Below are 14,090 nucleotides of genomic sequence, written 5' to 3' on the forward strand. Positions count from 1 at the left end.
AAAGAGGGGAAAAAAGGTTTTGGTCTTTTTTTAAGTATAATTTATCATCGAATTGGCTCACATACAACACCCAGTGCTCATCCCAACAAGTGCCCTCCTCAGTGCCCATCACCCACCTTCCCCTCTCCCCCACCCCCCATCAATCCTCAGATTGTTCTCTGTATTTAAGAGAGAACAATGGTTTGCCTCCCTCCCTCTCTATTTGTAACTGTTTTTCCCCTTCCCCTCCCCCATGGTCTTCTGCTAAGTTGCTCAAGATCCACATATGAGTGAAAACATATGACACCCGTCCTTCTCTGACTGACTTATGTCACTCAGCATAATACCTTCCAGTTCCATCCACATTGCTGCAAATGGCATTATTTCATTCTTTCTCCTTGCCAAGTAGTATTCCATTGTATAGATATACAAAAAAAAGGTTTTTTTTAAACAGATAATCACGACAAAATCATTTTGAGTTGATAAGGTGCTGCATTTGATGCAGGCATTTTTGTCCATGAAAACTACATGATTTTCTGCTTTATAGTTTAGTGTCAAAAGCCATATTTGAGGTTTGTTCTTTAAATCAACTGTATCTATTGCTGAGCTCAGTGGCTCAAACTGAATCACCAGAAGTGATGAAGCCGGGCTTTGGCACGCTGGCACCTCCAGGTCTGGGTCCCGGGGGGGCTTACTAAGTGTCTTTAAAGCTAACTGCAGGCCTGGGGCACGTGGGTGGCTCAGTCGGTTAAGCATCGGACTTCGGCTCTGGTCACGATCTCACACTTCGTGAGTTCGAGCCCCACGTCAGGCTCTCTGCTGTCAGCACAAAGCCCGCTTTGGATCCTCTGTGCCCCCCCCCTCTCTGCCCCTCCCTGGCTTACTCTCTCTCAAAAATAACATTGGAAAAAAACTAACTGCAGGCCTGAGCTTTTCAGAGAGTATTATTATCATTAAAAGTTTCATCTCTCTCTGCAAATAGTGTTTGTGTATTTCTGTGTGGAAGGCATGAGGGTTGTGGAGAGCACAACATGGCCCCTGTTCGTGAGAAGCTAACACTCTAGGTAAGAATTACAAGAAAAGTGATCTTGCTTCAGGAAGAAACATGGCTTAAGGGCTTTGCTGTAACTATTAGTTTGGTAAATGCTAATTTTTCCATAGATCAGACATTGACTGGCAAAGACCCAGTGTCTCCAGACAATCAAATTAAGCCTTGAGAGGATGAGAATGAGAAGAGGGGGAAAAGAGAGAGTTGGAAAACCCAACAATGAGATGGAGATGGAGATGGAGATGATGGAGATGATGGAGATGATGGAGATGATGGAGATGATGGAGATGATGGAGATGATGGAGATGGAGATGACGGAGATGGAGATGACACAGATAATGCAGATGATGCAGATGATGGAGATGATGGAGATGATGCAGATGATGGAGATGATGGAGATGATGCAGATAATGCGATGATGCAGATGATGGAGATGGAGAAGATAGAGAAGATGGAGATGATGGAGATGATGGAGATGATGGAGATGATGGAGATGATGGAGATGATGGAGATGGAGAAGATAGAGAAGGTGGAGATGATGCAGATGATGCAGATGATGCAGATGGAGATGGAGAGAGGGAGATGGAGGGGGGAGGGAGGAGAGGGAGAGTTTGGGCCCAAGATGCCTCTGACTGTGGTTGTTTCTTCTGTTCCAAGCAGCTGGCTGGGTGTTTGGAGTTTGCGATGACTCACCATGTAGGCGGGGTGCCGAGGGACGAAAAGAGAAAGCCACAGAAGATGGGAACCCCCTTCGGGCCCCTTGGGGTGTGGCTCTGGCGTTCTGTCTCATGGCCTCACACAGCCCAGCCTTCGGCGCTCGGGAGCCATTTTATGGGGTGGTTTCAGAGCCCCCCCAAGTTCCCTGGGGGTTTCCCCCAGGACACAGGGACTTCAGTGTCCTTGGTTGTAAACCTGAGTGACCACACATCAAGCCTCTCTAAAAAGGGAGCAGTGTTCCCTTGGAAAAATGGGGGTGTTAGCTTGAGTCTTCCTCCCAGAAGAGGAAGGGAGGAGGGAGCAGAGAGGACTGACCTGAGCACAGACGCTCATCTGGGAGCTGAACTGCAAAGCCTGACACAGCCGGGACCGTAAGGTCTTAGCTCCACGTGCAGGCTCAGTGGGTGCCTGGGCCTCGTGGACTGAATTCTGTCTCCCTCCCTGCAAACTTAAAGTCCTATCCCTAGTACCTCAGAATGTGACCATGGAAACAAGGCCTTTAAAGAGATGATGATGTCGGTGCCTGGGTGGCCCCGTCAGTTAAGCGTCTTACTCTCAACTTGGGCTCAGGTCACGACCTCACTGTCTGTGGGTTCAAGCCCCACATCAGGCTCTGTGCTGACAGCTCAGAGCCTGCTTGGGATTCTCTCCCTCCCTCTCTCTCTGCCCTCCCCCCCTTTGTCTCTTTTCAAAATAAATCAATAAACTTAAAAAACATTTAAAGAGACGATGATGTTAAAATTGAAATAAGAGTGTTAGGGTGACCATAATCCAATCTGCCCCACGTCCTTATAAGAAGAGGAGATTAGGACACGCAGAGAGACACCGGGGGCTGTGTGCCCAGAGGGATGGCCATGTGAAGAGACAGCAAGAGAGCAGCCACCTGCAGGCCAGCCAAGTGGAGAGTCCTCTGAGAAACCAACCCTTGTCAGCACCTTGATCTCGGGCTCCAGATTCCAGAACTGGGAGAAAATCGGCTCCTGCTGTCTGAGCCACCCAGTCTGTGGCATTTTGCCACAGAAACTCCACAGACTCATGGAGAGGGGATCAGAGTGCATCATGTGGTCTGAGGGAGGGGCCCTGGGAGCTCCTCCAAGGTGGCGCATGTCCTCCACTGGCCCTGACCCCAGACAGCCACTACGAGAAGCCGACGTCTGAGTTCTTCCCACAGGCCAGATTCTAGGCTAGGTTCCTTTCTATTCTGTTACCTCACGTAATTGTTAATACACACCTGAGGCTTAAAGCAGTGAAAGGGCTTGGTTTCCCCAAAGTCACCCGCCTGGGACTTGCCGGACCCAGTATGGAAGCCCAGGCCCTCTGATTCCAGGGGCAGCCACACCCTCAAGCTTTTATTTATGTTTTTGTTTATTTATTTTTGAGAGATAGAGAGACAAAGCGGGAGCAGGGGAGGGGCAGAGAGAGATTGGGGGATGCAGAATCCCAAGCAGGCCCCAGGCTCCATGCTGTCAGCACGGAGCCCGACACGGGGCTTGAACTCACAAACCACGAGATCGTGACCTGAGCCAAAGTCGGATGCTTAACCAATGAAGCCATCAAGGCACCCCTCTCTGGAGACTTTAAAAGCCAGGAATGTTAGGGACTGCATGCCACTCTGTCTTTCCAAAGTCCCAGGAACACAGTCACCCCTAACTGTCCACTGGAGTTTCTGTGTACATATTGTGACACAGAGAAATCTTTATTTATTAAGTCCTACTTCTATTTTTACTGGACGTTCTAAGCCAAACCCTCCTCTGACCACCTACGCTATTTAGTAGCTAGTTAAGAGCCATATACAACGCCAAAGATATTACTAAGGAATCATTTAAGAAAACATTACATTGGACTCTTGCACAGTGGGATCTGACCTCCTGCACAGTCAGAAATCCACATAAAAGTTTTGATTCCCCAGAAACTTAACCACCAATAGCCTACTGTTGAGTGGAAGCCTTACCAATCATATAAACAGTCAACTAGTACATTGTCGTATGTTATACATATTATATGCTGTATTCTTAGAAGACAGAAAAAAGAAAATATAATTAAGAAAATCATAATAAAAAGTACATTCACAGCACTGTGTTGTATTTATCAAGACAAATCCACACACTACGTGGACCCGCGCAGTTCAAAGCCATGTCGCTCAACGGACAACTGGATTGCTTTCTGGATATTAGCCTCCTTTTTTCTCCTTGGCTAAGTTTGCCAAGCCCAATGCTGTCTGGAGCTGCTTGTTGATATCTATTTTTAATGGGATATATTTATAATTGGATGTATTTATAACCTCTTCCTCATGGACACTTGCCTTCTTTCTGGAATCACAGAGGCATTTTAATGAATTGGCTATGATGGAGGAGAAGTGACTAGAAACAGGTTGTCTGTGGAGCTGGAGAGTCCTGCCTACTCCTGTACCAGGCGCCTGATGCACCTTGTGAAGAAAGGTCTTCACCACTGCCATCTGGTTCCTACTTCCACACGAGATAGAGATAGATCACTCCTGGAAGGGACTGAGGACAGGACATCGGTTCCAAGGTTTAGCCAGCCAGTGCTGAAAAAAGCCTTCAGTGGAAATCCCTATGATTGAATGCTGCTTGACAAATATTTATTGTGTATCTATTACATGTTAAGCAGATTCGTCGTTTCAATACAGTGCTCTTAGCAAAATCATATAAGCATCAAAACTGAAAGAAATCTTAGAGATGATGTGATTGGATTCCCTTACCTTAGAGCGGAGGGACACAATGCCTGGACAGGGAAAGCGACTTATCCAAGGTCAAGCAATAGGTTCTAGGCAGGCAGACGACCAGACTCCTCCTGAGTCCTGGGCCAACGGTCCTGACGTGCCGTGCGGCAGTCAGACCTCTGAGGGTATCGGGTCCAAGTTGGTTCACCACACTGTGGAAACCACGTGCACATCTGGAAAGGACCCATACAAAATAATAATAATAATAAGTAACTGAAATTGACAAGGGATGGAAAATTGATTTTTAAATTAAGTGGCAAAGATTCCAGCTGGACGTAAGGAAGTACTTTTCAGCTGCCTGCATGATAAAATATCAAAATGAGCAACTCAAAGGAAAGCAAGGGGAGAAATTCTCAACAGGACAGGAGATAAGCATCTGTCTTTGGTGGGTGGGGGGTCACCTGCTCCCAAACAGGGAGCCGCAGTAAATGTCTCCATTCCGGCCAGCTCTTAGGATTCCGAGGGCCTTCTACAGGACTCTGGCCAAGCCAACTACTGTTACTGAGCTCTGCATCATTGGCTGTACAGTTTGTTTGAAGTTTCCTCTTAAAACCACTCCTTCACCCTCTTGGTTTTTTTATTTCAAAAAAGTCTTCATTAAATGTATTTTTAAGGGGCCAGGGCAGCATCTGGAATGTCTGAATCTCGGGCTTTTGGGACTTTTTTTTTTTTTTTTTTTTTTTTTTTGCCAGAAGTGACAATGCTGAGGGATTAGAGTCTTGGCAGTAACTACAGGCCCAGGCAAGCAAAAGGTCAAGTGCGGGGCGAGGTTAGTTGACAGACACCATAGATCTCGACAGGCAGGGTCCTAGAGATCAAAGTGGCATTATCAAGCACAGCCGAACTCTGACCTTAGAGCAAAAAGGCCACTTGCTTTCCACCCTTTTTACATAATCTAAATATAGGTCACCTGAAGTTCAGGATACACATCAGAAGCAAATGAGGGCAGAACCTTGACAGCAGCAGGGTTAGAGATGTAAGGGGCGGCCACTGCCCCCCCCACCCCGGCCTGTGGGGCCACATGAACACCCCAAAGTCACCCCGGGCACATCCATAAGGAAATTTAGTGCATCCAGGTGGCATCCACCCACAATGAGTTACCCTTGTGTCCTCCGGAACTGAGAAAGCACCAAACCCCCGGGTTATCAGGGGATCTATCCTTGCTCCTTTCCCGTTTCTGCAAAAGGCATGTCTGTGATGTCCCTAAATAAACCCCTCAGTCCTCTCCTGTACAAGTCCTCCTGGGACCCAGTTGGGTCTCGGGCTCTCAGCGAGGTCGAGCAGCGGTGAGTTACTCCATCCCGGTCTCCCTTGGTGCCATTCCTCACTCACAGACACTAGCACTGGACAACTAGCCTAACTGTTGCTCCATTTGGAACAAATCTCCATCGCTGTCGGACATGAGAAGGACAGACCCTCACATCTCAGCTAAAGGTCGCCTACTCAAAGTCAGGACAGAAGCGCGTACATGATGACAGAGACACAGAGGAACACATTAACATAATGGGCTTCCTCCTGTTCTCGGACACGTGTCACCTTCTGGGCTTTGATTTCACCTTTGGTGTTCAAAGACGTTGGCAAAAGTCCCAGATATTAGCAAAGGGAGGCCAACCTAACGAGAAACCCTAGATGCTAAGTCCATTTGTTTGAAGCCCCCCCCCCCCCCGCCGCCCGCCCCGCTCCACCTGCCAGCAAAGACGTTGCAGAATTCACATGAAAACGGGCCCCTGTTCTAAGGGATCATAAAGTGGAGCCATTTCACTGGACCCTAGGACTGGTCCCGAAACCCCAACAGCCTGCTGACATCACCTGGTTCTGAGTCAAAAGAGAGAAGAGTGTGTAGACCAGAATTTTCCTACCTTCACAGCCTGTGCTGCGTTAGGTTCCTGCTTACTTTCTCACCAGAAAAACATTAAGGAAAAATTTCGTGCTTCTCTGTCCTTCCTCCTCACTTCATCCCAGTAGAGAATTCTTTCTAGATGAAGGACATATGTGCAGGCCAGCACATGTGTGCACACACAGAGCACACAAGTCACAAATACTCAGGCTAGCATTTGGCAGGTGGTCAAATCCTTTATCAAATGAACCATTTTCAAGAGATTCCTCAAGGATAACCCCACCAAACTCCAGGTAAACAGTGACGTGCTCACTTGAATCACCAGGAAACCACCAGCGCCTTGAGGACAAGGATGCTGTCATTATTTGGGGATCCCTGCCACCCAACCCTGTGTCCTCACATGACAGTCCTCCAACAAATGTGTCTGTGAATGAATGAATGAATGAATGAATGAATGAATGAATGAAACTCTCTCCCTTATTATGGAGACCATCTCCAGCTACAAGGAAAGGCTTCTTTTCTCTCCTAAATTTCTTCAGGGCCATTTCCCAGCCCCCACCCACCCCCAGTGCCCAAGTCACATCCCTACATCTAAGAAACTGAGAATAGAGATTTCCAGAACAACGGTAGGATGCTATGTGGCTAGTTCGTGCCAAAGCCAGCTTCTTATTTAGCAGTGCGATTCCACACCAAGTGTCTTCTCTTCATGGCGGTTTTACCATGAATTCAAAGCATAATGCCAAATGTAAGTTCAGAAAGCACCTTTTAAGAAATGAATTTTAGGGGCGCCTGGGTGGCTCAGTCGGTTAAGCATCCGACTCTTGGTTTCGGCTCAGGTCACGATCTCAGGTTTGTGAGTTCAAGCCCCACATCGGGCTCTGTGCTGACGGCGTGGAGCCTGCTTGGGATCCCTCTCCCTCTCTCTCTGCCTCTCCCCTGCTCACACACTCTATCTCTTTCAAACTAAATTAAAAAACTTTTAAAAAAGAAATGGATTTAAGGCAGTGACTGCCGACGCTTGTCTACACGATCCCCTGACAGGTGTGAATATTTTTGTTCGGAGCCAGCTGCGTCAGACGCGGTCTCCTCTACTGCTTCTCTATCGACGCTCTAGCTCCTGTTGCGAGAACCGTGCCTGGCACTTGGGAGCCACTCAGGAAGTATTTCTCGATTTCACAGAACGAGTAAAGGTATAAATGAATGAATGGCAGGCTGACGTCTTCTGTGCTGCCGTGAGACTCTCCAGCCCCGGTGAGCCTCAAAGGCAGAGTCCCACGAGACGGGGCAGTGGTTATTAAACTGCGGGATTACCAGTTTCCCAAGCCAGAATCAGGGGCTACCTACTCCTTCCCTCTCGTTTGCCCACCTTCAAAAGATAGACTCTGTCACTTATACCTGCTCACCTCTAGGACCGGTTGTGAATGACTTAGTTCTCTGGGCTGGGTGAGACAGGAACTCAACTAGAATGATCTTATACAGAAAGGGTCCCTGGGCAATGCTGTGTCCTTCTCAAGAAGCTTGTGGCTTCTGTCAGGTGCCCTCCTAACACAGCTAGTCTGCCTGGCCCCTCAGGCCTGGGGTTGTTCATGGCTCCCCCTGTGACTCGCCATTCCTACGAGCTGCACCCCTCCCTATCGGTTTCCCTAAACCCTGCTTGTATCATGATAAACAGTCCCTTTGTTAAATCCTATATACTTATCAAGTGCGAGCGTGCCTTGTCTTTCCTGATGGGACCCAGACCCATATATCCACGCTGGTCTCCTTCCTGACCCAAAGTAAACAAACCAAAAGTTCCCAGGTGTTTCTAATCACAGTTTCCTTGCATATACTAGTTATTCAATAAATATTTATGAAGGTAAATCATCAAGTCCTATCACCAATAACAAAACTAACCTCCATCTTTTCCAATTACAGGTCAGTAGATAATTTCCCTTAAATCTCAAAACTTCGGGTTCGAATACACAAGATTTTAAGAAATAAGAATCTCATTGTAGGGGCACCTGGGTGGCTCAGTCGGTTGAGCATCTGACTCTTGATTTTTCTCTTCTCTCTCTCTCTCTCTCTCTCTCTCTCTCTCTCTCTCTCTCTCTCTCCTTCTCCTGCTCTCCCCCACTCACTTTCTCTCTCTCTCCCTCTAAAATAATTTTTTAAACAACAGTGCCGAATAAATACCATTAAAAAAACAGAATTTCATTGTAAGTTGGTAAGCCATCCATTTCTTACTAGAATCATCAGTCTCCACCTTGGACACATAACAAAAAAGTATTATGCCTGGAGTACTTTTATAGTAATCCCTGGACCCATCCCCCACATTCTGATTTAATTAGTCTGGAGTGGATCCCAGGCACTGCCAATTTTTTAAAGCTTCCCAAGTGGCTCTAAAGGGCATCTAAGGTTGCAAATCACCTTTCTTCGCAGTACCTACCTTCTCCTTCCCAGGGGTGATAAATGTCTGCTTTAGCCATAATGAGGTTGCAAAGGTGAAGAAAAGACTGCATGTACGACTGGAGGAAAGGATACCTAGGGAAGTATTTCAAAAAAATTTCCCTCTTAAACATAAATTCATTGAATAAATAAAATGAATGAAATTGCAAATAGCACCAAGGTCACAGTGAAGAATCCAGAGCTCGGGGCCCTGTTTTAGTGTCAGCCCAGACTGCAAGCTAGACTCAGTGAGGAGATTCAGAAGTGTTCACGCTTTGGTCCCACCCCATGGCCCCACCCCAGACTGACAGCTTCAGAATCTATGAGGTGGGTCCCAGGAGACAGTAGTGTTTTTTAATACCCCAGGTGAGTCTAAAGTGGCCAGAGTTAAAGACCATTAGTCTAGACCAAGCAATTTTTTTAAACACCTTAGAAATTACATCATAGATCATGTCATTCTTTTAACACAAGAAGAAATTCAAATGTTTTCATATAGAGACCAGCAACACCTTGAAATCTGGTCTAAATGTGATTAAATGGCATTGTTGGTAAGTCTAGCTAAGAATTTTTAGCTGCAATGTGGCAAATATGGGGCGGGGGGGGTGGGGGGTTGCTGGACAGGACAAGACAAGACCAAACCAAAGCAAACCAGTAAGCGTACCTGGCTGCCTGTCATTAGTTGGTAACCAGATGTCCCAGAGGGTAACGCTGGCACATGGGTCTGGATGTGCCCTTTGCCAAAAACCGGTAACTCTCCTGGATACATGGTCCCCAGATGAGGTGAGTTCTGTGAAAAATGTTTCTCCAGCAGATGTACGGACCACCAGCTACAGGTTTTCCATTAACACCATGAATCAAAGGAGTGTGCAAGGTTTCCGGAGGAGAAACAGAAGGCCAGCCTGCTGGCCAGCGATGGGGAAGCCACAAAGGAGCCCACGTTCAGCTCAGCTGGCCCCAGACACAATAAGCTCATGCCGGCCAGACGTTCCTGTAAAAAAGCATCAGTGTATTACCGGTGATTAAATCCCTGTTTGCCTTCAAAGGAACTCATTTCTTAAAGCTACTTCGTAAACTTACACCTTGAAGTGTGCTTTTAATTTATGGCCAAACTACAGTAAAGAGAAGCAACGTAACGTGGCACAAGAGGGCTCAGTAAGAGTCTTCTCTGGACAGTTCATTTCTTCACATGTCAGATTCGCCTAGCTTGGTGCTTCTCAACCTCGGCCGCACCACAGAATGCCATATCAGAACATGTGGATGTCCGAGCGGGGACCCCAGACATTCTGATTTGATGTGCTTGGAATGCAGCCCAGGCATCAGTATTTCTAGAATATTCCCCAAGGGATTCCAGTGCGGGACCAGGTTGAGAAGCCCTGCAGTGGATGTTCCTGAGGCTCCCCCTCCGGCCCCAGCCTTCTCCTGAGCAATTAGAAGAGGTGAGTAATCCACGATGGAGACATCCCAGAAGCCCGCTCGAGGCTAGCTACTTTGCCTCCTATGAAGGCTACCATTTCTTTTTTTCCAAAATGAATAGAGCTCTCAATCGAGCAACAACAACAAAAAATCTAAGACATCTTTGAAAATAGCTTCCCCCACATGCTGTGCCTCTGCCATTTTTCCCTGGCCTGAGAAGATGTTCAGTGGCCCTTCCCATAGCCCGATCTCAGCACACACAAAGACCTGCCAGGTTGGGTAAGGGGTGTTTGCAGCACGTCACTAAAAGTGTTCTTGATTCCACCTCCGCCCTTCCCAGTGCCCCTCGGGCCTTCGGGCTGTGGGCCCACGTACATTTTCACGGTTGGCCTTAAAGGACTGATTCCCATTTTGGTTTGGATTTGTTGCCAGACGGCCCCACCCGAGTCCAATTTCCCATGTGCCGGCTGAACCACCAGCGTGGAAGAATATGCTAACATTCCAGAGCTGGAGCTTTGCCAGCCATGTTACATCAGGAGAACTGAGTCCACATCAGCCTTCCAGGGTCACTGCGCTCCCGCTGCCAGGGAGCCATCCTGGAAGCCCACAGTGGATGGCCCCAGCCCTTCATTTCACACTGTCCAGTCCTTGATTCCAGCTGTGGAGAACAAACCCAAGGAAGGGGGCAGGGTGGGGGGAGGAATCCAAGGAAGCACTCATTCAGGGCCAGATTCCAAAAGCAAGTCGTTAAGTAGACGTTGTGGAGCAAACCAAACTTCTGGACACCGGTAAACTACAGAATTAAAACCAGGACAAATGTAGTTACGTCTAGACACTGGTCCGTCAAATCCAGGTTGTAGACTGAGTTGTCCAGTTAACTGCTCTGACCTACACCTCTTTGCCCATGGAGACATAGCTTCCATATATTAAAACTCATCAAGCGTTGCTTTGCCACCTGAAGGCTGAAATGACAATGGAAAAACCACATCTGGCAAAAGTTTGATCTTTGGCTCAAGAAATTAGATTGGTTTTAGCGGGGTAAATTTTACAGCCCGGAGAACTATTTTCAAGTTGCTACAGCTTTGCAAATTTGCAGTTTCCACCACCAAAATTTTCTCAGCGTGGGAAAGAATGAGGAGGGCCACCCAGGTCTTTATTTGGGAGTCGCCTGATGAGTTTGTACTTGCCCACAGATGCCCCGTTTTCAAGACAAAAATCCTACTTAATAAGAACATTTCTTGGGTTTTGGAATTATTCATCATTACGTTTCACCAGATCCTTCGCACCAGAAGTAGAAACAAGATGGAGGCATGACGCCTGGGGAAAGGTCAGGGACAGATTTAAACGCGTCTCACTAAGCAAGTCAGCTCGTGTCCCTGCTATCAAGCTTCTATGCCAGCTGTCATCCACTATATCCTTACCCTGGCCCCACCCCTCCTCTGCCCGGGGAAAATGTCCAAAGGAATCTCCAACCCTACAGAAGAGTGAGCAAGGATTATTTCCAGCATCGGCCGCTCGGGTGACACAGGATGTGTCATGCCACCTAGAAATACTGAGGCCAGGAATGGGCACTAGGTCACATTTGGGGAACACAGGCTGGTGATGTCACACTCTAGATTAGAATGTGGGGTGTCTGCGGACACTGTGTTATTGGCATCACCTGACGGTGTAGCTCGCAGGTGAAGAGCGTGCGATCTGACGTAAGACTAACCTTGGCTCAGCTCCCAAGTCCTCTGTTCTCTCAAGGGAGACCTTGAACAAGTTATGCAACTTTCTGGTCCTCAGTTTCTTCCTCTGTAAAATGGAAAAAAGTCCACTTACTTTGTAGGACACATGTGAAGATTAAGGCAGTGTAAAATGTTGAAACACAAAAAGGAGCCAAGAAATTATGGTTGCTTTTAGTATCCTTTATCGGCATCTAGAATGATGCAGCTATAATGAGGTCTGTCCACCTAACAGAAATGTTCTCAGGGCCTTATTCTGTGCATTGACTTAATTTTTTTTTCACCGAACAATTTTTTCCCTTCCAATTATACACCAAAGCAGGTACGTGGCACAAAGTGGAGGCATCCGCTAAAGCGAACGCAGAAATTACCTGGAAAGCAAGTGAGAGACATGGCCTCAAATGGCACATAGGCCTGACTCAGGCCAGCAAGGTCAAGGCCAATGTGGCTCTATGAAACATCCTAACTAAGGATGTTTTTTTTCTGAAATTTTAATTTTTTATACATATATATATATATATATTTTTTTTTTTATTCAAGTTAGTTGATATACAGTATAGTATTGGTTTCAGGAGCAGAGCCCAATGATTCATCACTTACATATGACACCCAGTGCTCATCCCAACAAGGGCCCTCCTGAATGCCCATCACCCATTTAGCCCGTCCCCCACCCACCTCCCCTCTGGCAACCCCCAGTTTGTTCTCTGTATTTAAGAGTCTCTTATGGTTTGCCTCCCTCTCTGTTTTTCTTTTATTTTTCCTTCCCTTCCCCTATGTTCATCTGTTGGGTTTCTTAAATTGCACATGAGTGAAATCATATGACACTTGTCTTTCTCTAATTTCACTTAGCATAAGACACTCTAGTTCCTTCCAAGTTGTTGCAAATGGCAAGATTTCATTCTTTTTGATCACCAAGTAATATTCCATTGTGTATATATACCACATCTCCTTTATCCATCCATTGGTTGATAGACATTTGGGCTCTTTCCATAATTTGGCTATTATTGATAGGGCTGCTATAAACAATATAGCACATGCACCTTCAAATCAGCATTTTTGTATCCTCTGGATAAATACCTAACAGTATAATTACTGGGTTGTAAGGTACTTCTATTTTTAATTTTTTGAGGAACCTCCATACTGTTCTCCAGAGTGGCTGCACCAGTTTGCATTCCCACCAACTAGCTAAGGATATTTTAAAAGAAAATCAGTCTTATAACTTCCAGATACAAACTAAAAGTGACATCACGTCAAGGAAATGTCATATAATCATTTTTTGGAGGCTGCCTTAGGAGCCACATTGAACTTGTGATTAGCACATCAATTCTTAATACATGAGAGCTTTCAATATGTTAGAATGTCTTGAGAAAGGTTATGTAGTATTTTAAAGCTTTTAAAAAACATTCTGTTGGGGACGCCTGTGTGTCTTAGTCAGTTAAGAGCCCTGATTAACTGATTTCGGCTCAGGTCATGAGCTTGCGGTTTGTGAGTTCAAGCCCCGCGTCGGGCTCTGCACTGACATCGAAAAGTCTGCCTGGGATCCCATCTCCCTCTCTCTCTGCCCCTCCCCCACTTGCTCTCTGTCTCTCAAAATGAATAATAATGACAATAAAAAAAGCATTCTGTTGATGACATGTCTGAAGTTCCTTCTGCGTGGATGGAGCAAAGATGGACTCCAGCTGCTAACCAAATTAGCGATGGCCTTCACGTCAAGTGGGGATAGCAACACCGCTTTCCTTCAAGGACCAAGATGGGACCTGCAAAGCACTGCACAGAGCACCGCAGCACTCAGGAAGTGCTCCCGGTCAAGGTTAACTGCTGCTGTCATGGCTACAGATTGGCTGGCACTCTCATCCAGTCGTTCGATGACCGAACCACACCTGTGCTAGGCACCGGGTTTTCTGAGAAGAATACTCCAGAAGTGCAGTCCCTCAAGACTCTCTAAGACTCCAGGGAGCGACGGACACGTAAACGTGTTCTCGTACAAAGTGGCAACTTCTCTAAGCACTGGACAAAATGCTACAGGCACCCAGAGGGGAGCCAAGGCAGGCTTCACAGGGAGTGGAAGCTCTTATGTGGGTTTTAAGAGATGAGTAGGAATCTGTCTGGCAAAGGGAAAGGGCATGCAAGACAGAGAAAATAGCATGTGCAGAAGCCGGAGTTAATTAAAAGGTGTCAGGGACTGAAGTGTTTCCCCCCAAATTCAAA

At 46.7% G+C, this 14,090-nt stretch overlaps 1 long non-coding RNA gene across 1 annotated transcript in view; it reads right to left on the minus strand.

The window, feature by feature from the left end:
• The window catches only part of LOC109276631 (uncharacterized), a 49,190-nt gene that overhangs the window by 17,476 nt on the left and 17,624 nt on the right, over nucleotides 1–14,090 (minus strand). Inside the window, exons 3-6 of the long non-coding RNA XR_002084765.2 lie at nucleotides 11,870–11,952; nucleotides 9,407–9,733; nucleotides 8,747–8,841; nucleotides 4,464–4,657 (exon numbers count right to left, since the gene is read on the minus strand). This is a non-coding gene — a long non-coding RNA (uncharacterized LOC109276631). The remainder of the gene's footprint in view (nucleotides 1–4,463; nucleotides 4,658–8,746; nucleotides 8,842–9,406; nucleotides 9,734–11,869; nucleotides 11,953–14,090) is intronic.

Source organism: Panthera pardus, unplaced genomic scaffold (assembly GCF_024362965.1).
Source record: "Panthera pardus isolate Hobbes unplaced genomic scaffold, ASM2436296v1 HiC_scaffold_21, whole genome shotgun sequence".
Classification (NCBI taxonomy): domain Eukaryota; kingdom Metazoa; phylum Chordata; class Mammalia; order Carnivora; family Felidae; genus Panthera; species Panthera pardus.